Source organism: Miscanthus floridulus, chromosome 4 (assembly GCF_019320115.1).
Source record: "Miscanthus floridulus cultivar M001 chromosome 4, ASM1932011v1, whole genome shotgun sequence".
Classification (NCBI taxonomy): Eukaryota; Viridiplantae; Streptophyta; class Magnoliopsida; order Poales; family Poaceae; genus Miscanthus; species Miscanthus floridulus.
In genome coordinates, this window is record NC_089583.1 from 18,272,416 (window position 1) to 18,289,688 (window position 17,273).

General features: G+C 46.8%; 1 non-coding gene across 1 annotated transcript; it reads right to left on the bottom strand.

Moving 5' to 3' along the window:
- Nucleotides 1-24: 24 nt before the first annotated feature.
- On the bottom strand, nucleotides 25-180 carry LOC136553115 (5.8S ribosomal RNA). The gene has a single exon (XR_010783023.1). It is a non-coding gene; the product is annotated as a 5.8S ribosomal RNA (ribosomal RNA).
- Nucleotides 181-17,273: the final 17,093 nt, after the last annotated feature.

Consider the following 17,273-nt stretch of genomic DNA (forward strand, 5'->3'; position numbering starts at 1 on the left):
ATGGGTTGGGAGTGTCTTTTGGCGTGACGCCCAGGCAAACGTGCCCTCGACCAGAAGGCCTCGGGTGCAACTTGCATTCAAAAACTCGATGGTTCGCGGGATTCTGCAATTCACACCAGGTATCGCATTTTGCTACGTTCTTCATCGATGCGAGAGCCGAGATATCCGTTGCCGAGAGTCGTGTGGATTAAGATATCATCGCTGCGCGGGGGGGGGGGGGGGGGGGAAGGCAGGCCAACCGCTCCGCCGAGCAAGGCAATACAAGTGTTCCTTGACGCCTAAGGCGCCGTGGGTTCTGTTGTGGCCCCTCCGCCGGAGCTCAGGGGCCTTGGCCGGGCCGAGGCCCGACGGCACGAGAAACGCGTTCGCGATCTGTTTTGTTTAAGGGTCACGACAATGATCCTTCTGCAGGTTCACCTACGGAAACCTTGTTACGACTTCTCCTTCCTCTAAATGATAAGGTTCAATGGACTTCTCGCGACATCGGGGGCGGCGAACCGCCTCCGTCGCCGCGATCCGAACACTTCACCGGACCATTCAATCGGTAGGAGCGACGGGCGGTGTGTACAAAGGGCAGGGACGTAGTCAACGCGAGCTGATGACTCGCGCTTACTAGGCATTACTCATTCTGATAATGTCTTGATTTCTAGCTATGTGATCTCGTGAGAATAATGTCATGGGTTAGACTGTTTGGAGTTGTTGAGACAGCCAGCGACGTTTTCTTCATAGGGTGCATGGAAGGAAAAGAAAAAAAGAGAGAAACCAAGGTGCTTCCCTGGAAAATAGCAGAAAATATCACGCCACTCTCGTGGTGTCACGGTCATTGGCGAGATGATCAATGGTGTATTGGTGTGCCTTATGTTAAGCCTGAGAAGCAAGAGGTGAATGGTGAGGTGCAAGTGCAACCTATAGTGAGCACCAAAGGCACCAAAGTTTCCAAGACACAAATACTCCCTCAATCCCAAATTGTAAGTCATTCTAAAAATTTTGGACAGTTAAAGCATCTTAAGTTTAACCAAATTTATACGATAAGATAATAGCATTTAGGATACCAACTAAGTATCATTGGATTCTTTGTTAATTATATTTTCATCATATACCTATTTGCAGTGGCAGACCTAGAGAATTACGGAAGGGGTGCGGCTTTCAATCTAAAGAGAGAACAATAATATAACTTAATAGCACCATAGCCATATTTTTAACATGAATAGCATCAACAATAAAGTAGCGGTAATAATGTATTTGTGCTTACCATTTATCAAAATATACTAAGCAAATCCCACAATTATAACAACAAAAAATTATCGGTTTTGACAAAATACAATCATTAATCACGAAATCCTCACTAAAAAAGAAATAAACCATTCATTGTAACCAAAAGATTTATATAATGCGTCAATAAAAAATGCACGTGCGAGGTTGGTATGGTCCATTCTCCAAATATTTCCTTCTCACCTTCTCTCTATGATTTGGATGGTAAGAATCAATTTTCTTTATTAAGCCTAGGTCATATTTGATCTCCTCTTCCCAATTAATATCCGGTTCTTTTCTTTTTAAAAACATTTCCATGATTTTCCTAGCATCCACAAGAAAAAGACAGGAATTAAAAAAAAATTTTGGAGATTACTGAAAGGATCGGATGGACATGAAAAGGAGAGAGGCTTACTTCTGCTTGCAGCTTGCTGGCCGAGGTGAGTGATCATCACTTCGTCGTCAGATAGCTGGCCGTTCGCCTCAACGGAGATTTGGAGAAGCCGAGAAGACGGAGCGATGAACCCAGAGAAGGCCGCGGGAGGGGATGCGTGCAGTCGATGAGTCGAAGCGACGAAGTAGTCCAAGCGTCCGCATTCAGCAAAGCCTGCTGTGCGGCCGGGCAGGCTGCGTGCATCCTCAGGTTAATTAGGTACACGAGCTGCTGGGCTGTGGGCTGCCGATTTGCGAGGAGGAAGCAGTTGTGGGCTCTTTTCCAACTGGGCTGTGGGTGCAGCAATTTCGGCCAGGGGTGCAGATACGGCAAGGAATCGTATAGCATAGAGGATCTCGTATATCGCCGTGGGTGCGGTCGCACCCAATGAACACAAAGTAGATCCAATCTTGGTAATTTTCTCTATAATTTTGGCCAAATTATTTGTGCATTATTTACGAAGTATATGTGTTGTTCCCAAACATGGCCCTAGGGATGTGAATCATTTCAGCATATGCAGTTTTGTGTGCCATTATTCTATATATGGGTCATTGTTCGAGCCATAGTCAATTTCTAGCTATATAGGTTGCTTGTCAGATTGTATTTCTGGTCGCTGACAGCATCTTGTGCAAGTATAGCATTATCGATTTTCGCAAGAAATGATCCCAGGTAAGCCACCCATTCAGTGACATGATTAATGAATGATTGTTGATTCATGTCTAAGGCAGATTTGCTTAGTAAAGTTGTATGTTGTTTTTTTTCTATGTGAATGCATGCACATACCTCTTTGAATGCAAGTAAAATTGTTTTGTTATATTTAAAACCTGCTAGTAAGATATTTATTGTGCTTATGCTCATGGCCACATGGATACATCCTTAAACTGAGTGGGGGTGATGGATAGATAGATGGAAGCATGCATAGCAAAAGCACAGCCATGGCCATGCAGAAGATCAACAGCAAGCAGTTGCTTTGGCTATCAGCTGGAGAAAGAGAGACAGAGATGGAGAAGAAAGCAGCGTAGACGAGAGGAAGGTATGGAGATCGGAGGGCTGTGCAGAGTGGGAGGAATGGAGGAGAGCGAGCGAGGGCTCCAGCTTTATGCACCTCTCGCTCTCTGGTGGTGTGGTCTGTGGTGTGGGTGGGCATTCAAGTCCCTCCGGCTACCAAATGAGTAAGGCTGTCCGCACCGGGCAACGCTAAAGCTCCCGGTACGCTGCCGGTAGCGTGCGCGTAGTGCGCACTGCGCGTCTGTAAGCGGCCCGGTAGCATAGTAGACCGCGACAGACCGCGCGAGAGAGCAGCCGCTAAAACACTGTAGCGCTACTGTAGCAATGCGAGAGAGAGTTATGGAGAGAGAGAAAGAGAGAGGGAGGGGAATAAAATATGGAATAGTGGGTATAGAGTATGTGATAGAGATAACACGGATGTGGAAGAAATGAGTATAGAGTAGAGAATTTTGATGACTAGAATAGAATATTCTTTTTAGAGATGAAAATAGAGGTGGACGAGTGCGGATAGCCTAAGACAGGCTGCAGCATTAATGGAAACCAGCCTTGTCTCTCTCCATCTCCAGCAGCACCCAGCCCCACTGTATGGAGATGGAGATGGAGATGGAGCCATGGAGATGCATATGTACTAGGTGCAACGCAACGCAAGGACATAAATGAGATTCCCCGGCCGGGCCACACCCAGGTCTTGTTTAGGTCTTGTTTAGATCCCATTAAAATTCTAAGTTTTTTCACTCTCTTTCCATCACATTAATTTTTGGACGTATGCATGGAGCATTAAATGTAGGTAAAAAATAACTAATTGCACAGTTTGGTTGTAAATCACGAGACGAATCTTTTAAGCCTAGTTAGTCCATGATCGGACAAAGTTTGTCAAATACAAACGAAACGTGCTACAGTGTCCAGATTGTAAAAATTTGCAATCTAAACAAGGCCTTAAAAGTTTGAGGTTGAAAAGCACCGTAGCACTTTCGTTTGTATTTGGTAATTATTGTTTAATCATGGACTAACTAGGCTTAAAAGATTCGTCTAATGATTTACAACTAAACTGTGCAATTAGTTATTTTTTTACCTATATTTATTGCTTCATGTATGGGTCCAAAAATTGATATGATGGAGAGAAAGTGAAAAAACTTAGAATTTGGGTAGGAACTAAACAGGGCCCCAGCTTTCTTGCCCGATCTCCCTCGCTCCTATCCCCGGCCGAGAGCTTGCCATAGCTTGCGTTCCGGCATCCTGAGCTGTGTGAGCCCGCGCCGGCCGGCCCTTCATATGTGTCCGCCGTGTCGTCTCCAGCTCTGAGCTGAGCTCTCTATGCAATGAAATGCAATTGCAAGCTCTCCAGAGGGTGGCCACTGGGCACTGGCCAGCAACAGCGACTCGGCGGTGCTAGCTACGTGGGTGGACGCATGTGGGCTGTGGCTGTGTCGTCTCGCGTCAGCGAGTGAGAAATGAAACCTAGCTAGGCCCCGCCCTATCTAGCTCCAGCTACGTACTACGTAGCTCGCCGACCGGCGAGAGATCCATCTCCATGGTGGCTTTGCAAGTTGCAACGCAACGGAGGTGCATGGCGATCTGAAGGACGGTGGTGCAGTGATGAAGAACGTGCAAAGCTATACAGCTCTGCCTCTGCCACTGCCATGTTTTTGGGCGGGGGAGTTAATGAGTTACGGACGCGAATCACGCGATCGATGCGATCGGGGTCGGGGCGGCGTGCGCGTTTAATTTCCGCCATTTTTCTCATCGGATTCTGAGTGGAGTCGTTGGAGAGGCACGGCAGGCACGGGCGGTGGTGGTGAGGACGATTCCGAGCTTTGAATTGATGGAGCTGCTGGCTGAGATATGGGCCGTGTTTAGTTGCACCGAATTGCCTGAGATACGGCAGGCACAGTAGTAGTGCGTATGTACTGGAGCGTACGCCGAAGACGAAGCATCGGCTTTTATAACCAACTACTGTATGTACGCGATTAGTCTGGACCTGAAGGACAAACATGGGACTACTCTACTTTTTTCTCGGCAGCAGCGGACAAGAAAGCCATCCGGCACTCAGGCACTGTAGTGCGTGGCGGGCGCCTCGCGCCGCAGCGGCATGGATCCTGGATCCATCGATGCATCGTCTCGTCTGTATCTACCGTGAGACTATTCGCACTCGTCGTCCTCTAAATTCATCCTCTATCCGTCCTATTTATCAAGATTCTTTCCTCTATACATCTTTCTTTCACATCCAGCATCATCTATATCACATACTCTATACCAACTATTAATAGTAGGGCCCACTTATCACTTTATCTAAATATATCCATGTGAGATCTTGTTTTGAAGGATTAATTGAAACGAATTCAATGGTGTAATCAGAATTTAATTTGGTTTTTTAGTTTGTGAGTTATAACATTTTTTGTTACGGAAAAAAGTGGGGCCTGCCGCCGTCACCTGTCTCCTCTCTCTCACGCATGCGCGGCTTGCTCTGCCACGTTAGTCTGCTCGGGAGGCCGTAAACGATCGTGGATTATTTACTGCTAGCTAGTTTGGTGTGAGAGAAAAACACTGTTTCTGACTGAAAATTTACGATCATTTACGAGCAAGCGAACAGGCTGGTACATCATGTATCACGCCAGAAGAAAAAAGTCTATTTTTAGCTATTAAACTTTTGGCGAAGTCCAAGAATGACCATCGAACTCTAAAACTATACATCTTTGACCATTTAATTTCTAAAACTACTCCCTCCGTGTCGTAAATAGATGACGTTCTAGAGGCCAGGCCATTTGCGGCTAAATATGACGTTCACGGTACCGAGGGCAATTTGGACGTGATTACCCCCAGCCAGGCACGCGCGCCGCCCGTTCGCATGGCCGCCCGTTCGCATGGCTAATCATTAATCGCGGACTCCTCGACTGAAGAGATCGCCGCGGTCGCCCCCGTCCATAGCACGCTCGCAGACCGCCCAGGCACGCGCGCCGCCCGTTCGCATCGCCGGCCGTCCACAGCACGCCGACCGCCCACAGTACGCATCGCCGGCCGTCCACAGCACGCTCGCAGACCGCCCAGGCACGCGCGCCACCCGTTCGCATCGCCGGCCGTCCACAGCACGCCGACCGCCCACAGTACGCATCGCCGGTCGTCCACAGCACGCCGACCGCCCACAGTACGCATCGCCGGCCGTCCACAGCACACCGACCGCCCACAGTTTCGTCGCTATGGAGACCGGCGGCGCGCGGGTGCTGGTCGCCGCGGACGGCGTCGGGCAGGAGTCGGAGGTGCTCGCCACGGAGGACATTGGGTCGGAGTCGGAGGAGGTCGCCGCGGAGGACGTCATCGACCCGCTGCTGTCCGTGGACTCCGACCCGCTGCTCTCCGTCGCGCAGGATTCGCAGGAGCCGGACGAGGTCATCGTGCTGCCGGATTCGCAGGAGGTCATCGCGGATGGCGTGGTGCCGGATTCGTAGGAGCCGGACGAGGTGGTGCCGGAGTCGCAGATGCCGCCGGACTCCATCACGCCGGAGTTGCTGGAGCTTGCGCCGGACTCCATGGAGGTGGTGCCGGAGTCCTTGCCGCTGGGCGCTTTCCTTTGCAGTCGCTGCCATCTCGTCCACAAGGACCGCGAAGCGTGGAACCGTGCGCACTCACGGTTCTACCCATGCCCTCGTTGTGGTCTCGTCCACGCGGACTACTTCATCGACGCCATGCTCGGCCGCATCAACGTGGACTGCGAGCTTTTCATGGAGCACTACAAGGGCTTGCTGCCGACAAAGGAGTACGCCAAAGCATCGGTAAGATAACTTAGAAAGGATGATTCAGTTCGTGCAGCATTACAAATTTAGTTCATGCAACAATCGGCAATGGTTTAGTTCATGCAACATTACAAGATGTCTCTACTACAAAAGCTAACAAGCATCATTATAATTTTTTCATGCAGCAAGAGTAGCTTCGGCTTCATGTAGCAATGATGGATCACAAGGCAAACAAGATGGCAGCCGATCTTCTCTTTCTAGTGTTTCTTTTTTCATGTGAGGTATCTCAAACTTGTTGCAACCTTTCACTTTCATTGCTTCCAAGAAGACACCTTGTAGTGTTAAAAACATCCGGTTTGCAAGGTGCAGCGAGTACTCCATGAATGACTACAAAACAATTGTGCAACAAATGAATGAATGAGAAAACAATTGTGCAACAAAACATGTGTGAACAATTTGAATTGCTTCCATGAATTGCAAATTACCTCTTTGACGGCTGGAACTAGAGCCTCTGTAGTTTTTGCATCCTTCTTATATTGAATTGCTTGTATTGCTCGAAAGAAACCCAAGTCAAGAATGTTGAAATCCGGAGAGTTTGGTGGTTGACAAATTAGGCGAATATCAAATCCTCCTAGTTTAGCGGCCGCACAAAATTCCGGATCATCCATTTTCAAATGAGAGGGTGCATTGTCTTGTTGGATGAAGATTGGTTTACCCACATCTTCTCTTGGCCATTTGGATCTAATGGCCGGCAACACTTGGTTGATCATGAAATCCCTAATCACATCTCTAGTGATCGATGTAATGGGCTTCATAACCATGTCTCCACGAACACGGCCGGTCCTCTCATTACTTCTCATAGCTGGTTCAAAATGAACAAGTGGGAAACATCCAATCCTACCATCAAAAGTACAAACCCCATCCCTAAACCTTGGTCGAGCGCAAGCACACAAGAACATGAGCCTAGGGATGTAGTTCTTGTTCTTACAAGTCCGATGTGGTACATCTTCTTCGGGTAGCAAATAATATCTTTCATTTTTTTGATGTAGGTAAAACCATTTCTCATCAATAAAAACAAAGTCATACAACTCCTTAAACTTTGGATCATCAAACAACTCCCTATTAACCATGTCAACACACCACTGTAACCTAGCCCTCTTGTTAGCTTCAGTGAGATAGGGTTTGATGCTACTAGAGTGGCGCCTAAGGTAGCCTTTTTTCAAATACCTTTGAATCTGCCATCTGCTCAAATTTAGTGCCTTGCACACATCATCTATAGTCATTCTTTGCTTTAGAGGAATGTTTCTCAATGCATCTAAGTCAACAGGGATTTGCTTGCGGCCTACTCTACCCTTTTTTAGACTTGAAACATCAATCGGAATGGAGTTTGCAAGTTGTGTTTTACCTCTTTTCCATAACCTTTGAACTGCACGAATTTTAAGCCCAAATTGCTCGGCAACAATGGTAGTGTCCTTCTTGCCTAGTTTACCATTGTTGCTTCTAGCCAACAAAGATTGACAAACTTGTTTGCGGAGGTGTTCTGTCATCTCTTTATTTCGGTGGGGCTGTTGAACATGTTCTGTTAAAAAAAATGCTTAGTGTTCTTAGCAAGCACATTCAGAGTACTAGGCAAGATAATATTCATAGTAGTACTACTTGTTCATGGCAAGATGGATCCACGGCAAGATGTAGCTAAAATGAAAGAAAAAACAAGCAAGATTACTTAGCCACGGCATGCATGTTCTAGCTATAGGAAAAAACAAGCACATTTACTAGGCACGGCATGCAGATTTTGTACGGTACATGTTGTATCAAAATAATAGGACGGCATGCAGGATTACCATGAAGGTTTTGTACGAAGTCGAAATCAATCGCACCATACTCATCCAATGGCAAGTTCAAATCAAACCCTGTCCAAAAAAAGGAAAAAAAATAAGGAGAGATGGACGTTGAGTGAAACAAGCAAAATCAAACAAGGAAACACATTACCATAGTCATCTTCTTCTAAGCCAACATTCAGATCAAAGCCGTTGTCATCATCTTCTAAGCGTACATTCAGATCTAAGGCAGGCACTCTTGCTGGATCAGCTGACATTGCAAGCGGTACATGCAAAGAGAAAACAGGAAAGTGTGGAGATGATGCACGGCTATGGAAAGAGAAGAGGCCAGGGAAAGACTGTGTATTAATAGCCACGGTGGAACTCAAACGACGCAGGCAATCGAGCGCTAAATTGTAAACACAGTGGCGCCAACGAAGGCTGCTAAACGCGCGCAAAAACACTGCTAAACGCGCGCGCCTCGCCCAGCCAAATGAATCCACACGGCACCGCACGCGCGCCAGTGCCACGCAACGCTGCCAAACTCGCGAAACAACGAAAACGCGCAGCACGCGCGAACGGCCAAACACGAGCCCGCACAGCGCCATGCAAAGCCATGCAAAAATTGTAGCAACAACGAAGGCTGCCAGGGGTCGAACCGTGGAGCTCATGCCTCGGGCTGTGGAGCCTTGGCCAACCGAGCTACGATGGATTGTTGTACAGGTAGCACCCTCAGGAGTATTTAATAAGGACAAAATAGGAAAACTAACTCCTAATTAATTACCCCTTGGTAATCGTACTCATGTCCTAAACGTCATCTAATTACGATACGGAGGGAGTACACACAAAAGGCCATGCGCTGGTTTCTACCTGGTTTTGACGCGCAGGCCTTGCTGGTTTTGACACCACATACACATGACATTCATAGTTCACATGCTGACATGGTTAAATTAAGCCATGGTTAAATTAAGCCATTAGTTTGGCATTACACATCACAATTTCTAAATTAAGCCATGGTTAAATTAAATTAAGCCATTAGTCTACATTACACATCACAATTCCTAGTTTAGATGGTAGCAACATAAACTTAAGCCACGAGTCTGGCATTACTCATGGGCATTACAGATACTTCAGGTGCCTGCTTTAGAAAATGGCACATTGGAGTGTAGGTGCATAGTTGCTGAACCAAAATAAGTTGTATCAACTTTGGCACTTCCATTAGTCTTGGCCGTTGTATTTGAACCTCCAGCCTTCCAAAAAAATAAATCATTCAACACATATATTTTGTACCAACCTTTGAGGCCTTTCCAGAATTTGTTTTTTCATGTGCTTTTCTCTTTCTTTCTTTCTTTGGCCTACCTGGCATCTTTACATATTCAGGAGCCTTCAGTGGTGTTTTCTCTTAAACAGGACATGCATTCATTCCTTCTATAGGCAATAGACAATGATCATATGTGTTTTTAAACTGTTCCACTGAGTAGCAGCTAGCAATGAATGGTGACAGATCATTTATCTTGAAGAAAATGCAAGATATGGCATGAGGGCATGGCATTCCAGATAATTGCCAATACCTACAGGAACACTCTTTTTTGTTTAGGTCCACTGTGAACCTGTTACTCCAATGAACCACTTCAAATTGGTCTTGTCCATTAGATATTGCATGGCAAACTTCTGATAAATTGATATATGCATTCAATTTTTTCAATATATTTGGGCATATGACTGTGTTCCACCTATATGATTTGGTCCTATTTTGCTGAATCCTACTTAGTGGAACAGTTCAAAAACACATATGGCCTGTTTCAGAGAAAACACCACTGAAGGCTCCTGGATATGTAAAGATGCCAGGTAGGCCAAAGAAAGAAAGAAAGAAAGAGAGAAGCACATGAGAAACCAAAATCTAGAAAGGCCTCTGAAAGTCCCTAGTTTGGTTTTGATAATTGATGAAACCCTAAGGACTAACCTTTGATCTAAGTGGATGATTTAGAAAAGGTGGTCCTAGCCAAGACTTGGAGCAAGAGGATCAAGGATGGTGGATGGAGAAGGTCCACAAGATCATTGGAGCTCAAGCTTGGTGGATAATGGATGATGGAGTGGCAAAGAGAAAAGGCTCAAGGCAAAGGTATAAGCATAGGGCTTTTCTTTTGCACTCAAGACACCATAGAGGGTGTGAGTGATTTAGGATCGATAGCTGGACTATTAAGAGGGGAAGTCTTATCGGCTATTCGACGCATAGGTGCCACTAGATGATTTCATTCATTGCATTGCATATCGATCTAGTGCACGTGACGAAAAACCTTGCAAAAATGTTTTGAAAACATGCTATCTCTGAGCTCAAGTGTTGAAGACATCATGAGGATAGCGCATGAAGCAAAGTGGCGAAGACGCACTCGAGAAACGATGAAGTTTGACACGTCGGACGCTGCACCAGACGCTGGTGCAGAGGCACCGGACGCGTCCAGCGCTCAGTCAGAAGACAGCGTGAAGCAGACGCCGCGTCGGCGCGTCCGACGGTCATGCGTTGGACGCGTGACGTCAGCGTCCGACGCTAGGCGACTCGGCGCAGCAGACGGGTTCAACGCGTCGGACGCTGGCCTAGCGCGTCCGACGAGTTGGACCGGACGCGTCCGACGGTCGACCGATTTTCAGCCCTCTCTGGACTGCGTCCGGCACTCAGGCGGAGCGTCCGACGCATGGACCGGACGCGTCCGACGCCTAGAGATCCAACGGTCAGTTTTCAAACGCATGGACACGTGGCAGCACATAGAGGACCGAACGCTGAACATTGGTGTCCGGTGCATCAGACCGGACGCGTCCGATGGCTTGGAGTTCAGACAGCTGCGAACGGAATGGAATTTCAATGCGTCGGACGCGTCCGACGCTGAGGACCGGACGCGTCCGGCGCTCATGACAGCAGGCTGTTTGAACGGTAACGGCTCAATTTCACTTGGGGCTCCCTCACGCCTATATATTTGGACTTGGTCGTGTGTTTGGATTCTAGCAAGCACTCCTGATCATTCTATTGCGAAAATCACTTGCTTGAGCTAGAGCTTCCTCCTCCCACTCATCTCAATTGCTTGATCGATCGAATCGAAGTGAGTTTGAGTGAATCAAGTGCATTTGCATTGCTTGAGAGCATCTAGTGGCACTTATGGGTGGTTTAGCCGGTGGATTTCTTGTTACTCTTGGTGGGTACCGACACCTAGCCGGCTTGGAGGATTTGGTGGAGGATTGGCAAGATTGGTGATTGTTCTTGGCCAACTCCGGTGATCTTGTGAGGGGTTGTTGTGGTTCCCCGGCGGAGTGCCGAATTCCAACTCTAGTGGATTGCTCGTGTCATTGAGTTACCACACTTGAGAGTGGTGTTTTGCGGTGCCTTGCGGGGCGTGCCTTGAGGGGCAAGTGACTTGAGGGTCACACCGAGGATCCATCCTTGTGTTGGTTGACACAACGAGGACGTAGCTTGCCAGTGCGCAAGTGAACCTCGGGAGAAAAATCAACCGTGTCACCTTGTCTTTTGTGATTGATCTTTGGATTTGTCAATTGGTGATTGTGTTGATTGATTGGTCTTCATCTCCCGGTGATTGGCAACCACTTCTCTCCAACGGCGGTATAGCTTTCGTCTCCTTCCTTTCTCTAGCTTGCTCTTTAGTTGTTTAGCTTGTTTAGCTCTTGCCTTGTGTAGCTTGCTAGTTGAGTAGTTGTAGCGTTGTAGCTTGTGCTAGTTGTTTAGTTGCTTAGCTTCCTCTAGCTTGTGGTTGTAGTTTGATCACTAGATAGGTTTGCTCTTGTGTGAGCTAGTGATCACCACTAGAATTGCTTGTGGATAGGAAGGCTTGCAACACCCCCTAGGCCAAGCAAAACTTGCATTTACGCCGTGTTATTTTACTTACAAGTTTTGTGAAGTGCCTTGTAGAATTTTTATAGGCTATTCACCATCCCTCTAGCCATCTAGGACCTTACAGCCTCAAAGGTTGGTACAATTATCAGGTGTACGAAATGCAAGCAAATTGGTCACAACAGGTCCACATGTGACAGAACGAATGGACAATCCCAGAATGCTGCTTAGGTTTCAAAAGAGCAAGGTGGAACTTCATCAAGTGCACCTCACCATAGCACTGCTGCATCCATGAAGAGAAAAGCAAGTACAGATGCATGTACAGAACAAAAGGACAAAGACAACCAAGGTATGGTTCCAAAACCAGTGTAACATTATTGCTAGTTTTTTATCCTCACAAAATATATGTGTTGAATGATTTTTTTTTGGAAGGCAGAAGGTTCAAATACAATGGCCAAGACTAATGGAAGTGCCAAAGTTGATACAGCTTCTTTTGGTTCAGCAACTATGCACCTACACTCTAATGTGCCATTTTCTAAAGTAGGCACCTGAAGTCTGTAATGCCCACGCGTAATGCCAGACTCGTGGCCTAAGTTCATGTTGCTACCATCTAAACTAGGAATTGTGATGTGTAATGCAGACTAATGGCTTAATTTAATTTAACCATGGCTTAATTTAGAAATTGTGATGTATAATGCCAGACTAATGGCTTAATTTAACCATGACTTAATTTAACCATGTCATCATGTAAACTATGAATGTCATGTGTATGTTGTGTTAAAACCAGCAAGGCGTGCGCGTCAAAACCAGGTAGAAACCAGGTAGCGCGTCAAAACCAGGTAGAAACCAGGTAGAAACCAGCGCATGGCTTTGTGTCTGGTTTTAGAAATTAAATGGTCAACGGTTTTGGAGTTCGATGCCTATTTTTGGACTTCGCCAAAAGTTTAATGGCTAAAAATAGACTTTTTCCACGCCAGAAATAGGGGTGGAAGCTTGGATAGCGTGTGCATAGCGCACACCGCTTTAGCTCCTTTTTTCATATCTGGTCCGGTAAAAGCTGATGTGGAGGCATAGAGGATGGCATTCCGTTCAGCAGTGCAGGTAGTCTGAATGGATCGGTGGTCCGGTGCGCCACTGGTCGGCTTGTCGCGGCGGCTGCATTGCACACGCGATGGCGCGCGTCTTGAATTGGCGCCGCGCCCGCCGGCCGGCCGGCCGGGACAGAGACGACGAACGCGAACCGGTAGCGAGACAAAAGAAGAGACAAGGCGACGGCAGGTGGCTGCACCGCCAGGCAGGCAAGCAGGCATACGGGATGGCCGGCCCGGTGCACATGCAGGCAGGCACTAGGCAGGGAGGGTCCTCAGCTCGCGGTTGCAGGCTAGGACACGGGCGGGTTTAATGCGAAGCGCCGAGGCCGGCCGCGGGAATCTCGTCCTGCCACGCACCGGCCGCGCGCTCAGCTGGGGGCCCGTCGTCCACTCCTCCCGCGCGCGGCGTAAATGCGTGCGGCGTGGCTGCCCGGCCGGCCGCGCCACCGTCCCATGCCGTCGTACGCGCGCCGGTCGTCTCCCGTTGTCTGTCCCTGCCGCGGGGTGAGCGAGGCTGCTGGCTGTGATTGGCCGGCCTGCGTCGTTGCTGCGGCCCTGCGTAGGTCCAAGGCAAGCTGCACCTGCACGTCTCACGACAGTGGAGTATGGTATGGGGGGATGCTATTCTATAGAGGACCGCTCGGATTGGCCGAACCTCCTAAACGTCATTTTTTTTTTCTAGCAAAGCAAACCTCCTGAACCGAGTTCAGCGCAAAGTAGACGCCCACAACACACACGCACACTTACCTCTATCAACACATATACGTAAACCTATTCCTATAAACACATAAGAAGGACTAAACTAGCAAATCTTAAAATTCAACAAGTCACCACAGACACAATGCCAAGTAGATGACTTAAACTCTGGGCACGTTCCGAACCCAACCAACTACACCTCCTGAACCGAGTTTTTTTTGGAAGTGCCTACGTATCATGCGGCTGATTTTTGTTTGTGCTTCAGTCGATTTTTTGTCAACCAATCAGAATAGATACGTGAACGTAGTGCCAACGGGCGACCCACCCAGGCGCTAATGCCCACGACCACGCCGGTGCTCCGTTTTCAGCTACTGGCCCCACGCGATCCCACTCCCTTCTCCACGCTCCTGCTGCATGTGGCGGACGCCATGCATGCATGCTGATGCAAGCTGGCACAAAGGAAAAAGGAATAACACATTTTATTTAAATTACTATAACTTTTGAATAATGTATTTATTTTCAATTCCGTTTGCACCGATATGTTTTGCGTGATGAGTTGAACAAAACTAGACCTCACTTGCATAGAGTTCGAAGAATTTTATTTTAGTAGCAATTTATATGTAAAATATGCTAGAATATACTCAAAAATATACTAAAGTTTTTACGTGGTATGCACATGGATTTGTTACCGTGTAAATATAATGTATTTACATAAAGCTACTAAGGTGCCAACTTAGAGGGTGAGTCATTCTCAAAAAAAAAAAAACTTAGAGGGTAAGTCATTATATAACTAATATATTAGGATTTAGGAATGAGTTCGAACCTAAAAGAAAACCGAAAACTAAAACTAAAAAATATTTTAAAAAATTTGACTAAAAACTGAAACAAAAGACTAGAAAAAATTGACTGAAAACTGTAAATAAAAAAATTGAAAAAACATCACTCATTTAACTAAAACTAAATGGAATGAAATAATGAAACTGAAAATAAATAACATAACTTATTTAACTAAAACTAAAAAGAATGAAATAATAAAACTGAAAAAGAATACAAAATTAAAAAGCTTGTAACTAAAATTGACAAAAAATGCAAGAATACTAAAAATGAATTAAACAAAAAAAGAAAAAAAAATGCCGCACAAAGAAAAAGAAAAAAAAAAGCACGCCATGGCCAGGCTGCGTGTCGGGGGTCGCTCGCCAACAGCAAGACCCAGCACACGCGAATTTGTGGCTGCTGCTGCTCTCGGATCCACAAAAAGGGCTGAGCCCACAGAACACAAAGCAGCCCAAAAAAAATCTGACCGACGCGTGGAAAAAATTCATCCGAGAGATAGTTAGAAATTCCGTTTTTTTTTTAGGAAAACCTCCTGAACCGAGTTGAAACCACAAAAATAAAATTTACGAGAGCACGGCCCAGTTTGTTTCCCTAGGTTTAGTGTTGCTTGGGGCCCAGTTTGTTCCCCTAGGTTTAGTGTTGTTTGGGGCCTGCCCAAACTTGGATGGCTAGATCAGTATTGGGCTCCTCTAAAAAAAAAAAGATGAGTCTTGGCTCTTGGGGTTAGGTAGCATTGGATCGATGCAGGCCCACGCTGAGTTTTTTGTCGGGTGGGATTTTTTATTTTATTTTCTGTTTTTTATTTATTCACAAAAACAAATCGCGCCAGAGCTATTTGGGCATTTGCGGAACTAGCCTCTCGTCGCCAGTTCGAAACGCGGTATTTAAATACAGGCACATATGCAGCCAGTTGACCAGTTCAAATAGCGGTAAGATTTAAAGATAGTATATCGGCAGGCGTCGGCGCGGCCTGGCGCTATCCACAACAGCAAAAAAATTTTACGGCATCGGATGTGAATCTAACGGTAGTCAATCCCCTCTTTACACATGTACGGTCATTCTCCTTAGCTGTCGACCTCTGATTGGTTTCCACAAAAATATCTCTCGACTCCCTCTCTCCCGACCCGACTCCCACCCCACCCGTCCTCTCTCCTTCCTCTTTTCTCTCTCCTGATGCGGAGCGAGGGCGGCCATGGTGCGGCGCAGGCGACCGGGGCAAGGGCAGCCCCCTGCGCGGTGGCGGGCCTGCGCGAGTGGGCTCGGTAGGTAGGTGGCGCGGGCGAGCAGGCTGGCACTAGCTCGGCCGCCGCCGCCGCCGTAGCCCCGGCTGGCCGCGGGCCGCCGGTGAGGCCGCGGGCCTCGCTGACCGACCACTACCGTTAGCCCTGGCCGCGGGCGAGTGGCCTCAGCTGGGCGCCAGCCACCGCCGTCGCCGGCCTCGGCTGCTGTGCAGGTTAGGGTTTGCTCTCTCTCTCTCTCTTGCTCCCGCTCCTCTTCGCTCGCCGGCTTCGGGGACTTGGTGGTGGAGGCCCGCACCGGCGGTTCTGGTGGATTCAGTGCCTCCATGGCCGGATCCGTCCATCCTACCATCGGATCTGTGCAGATCACCAAACACGAAGCCACCGGACGTGGTGGCATGGTGGGGGACCATGGGATTGCTGGTGTGCTTTTTCTCTTTTTTTTTGTTTGAACTAACTCCTGATGAATTTTATTCTCACCACGATTCATACATATACATATACATATACATATACATATACATATACATATACATATACATATACATATACATATACATATACATATACATATACATATACATATACATATACATATATATACATACATATATATATACATATACATATACATATACATATACATACATACATACATACATACATACATACATACATACATACATACATACATACATACATACATACATACATACATACATACATACATACATACATACATACATACATACATATACATACACATACACATATACATACATACATACATACATACATACATACATACATACATACATACATACATACATACATATATATATATATATATCACACGCAGAGGTTTCTCCTCTAGGGTCCCTAGCATAGAGACGTTGTCCCATATGAACGAGCTTAAAGGAAGGCAGAGATTCAAACAGGAAAGCTTAATTCATTTCCACAGAGCAAGCTTACATATGGCTTTCCCTTTCGGGAAACCCCAAGCACTTAGCACAAACCTTAGGGATTACCTTACAAGCGCAGGATGATCACGGGGACCTCCTTTATTCTCTAATTTACAAAGATGAAGTGATACAACGATAGTGGAGTATTACTATTCATGGTGGGTGATTCTCAGAGAGCTTCTGAAATCATGTCTTCATGTGTATGTGTGTGGGTGGAGAGTTGGTGAGTGAGAGTGGATGTCTAAGGCTTCGGTGGTTGCTTCTTCTGCTTGAGCATTCGATGGAGCTTTCTTCGATGATGAATGAATGCACCCGGCGTCCCGCTTTATAGCACGGAGGGAACGTCCTTCGCGCTTATCTTCTGAAGGAGCGAGCCT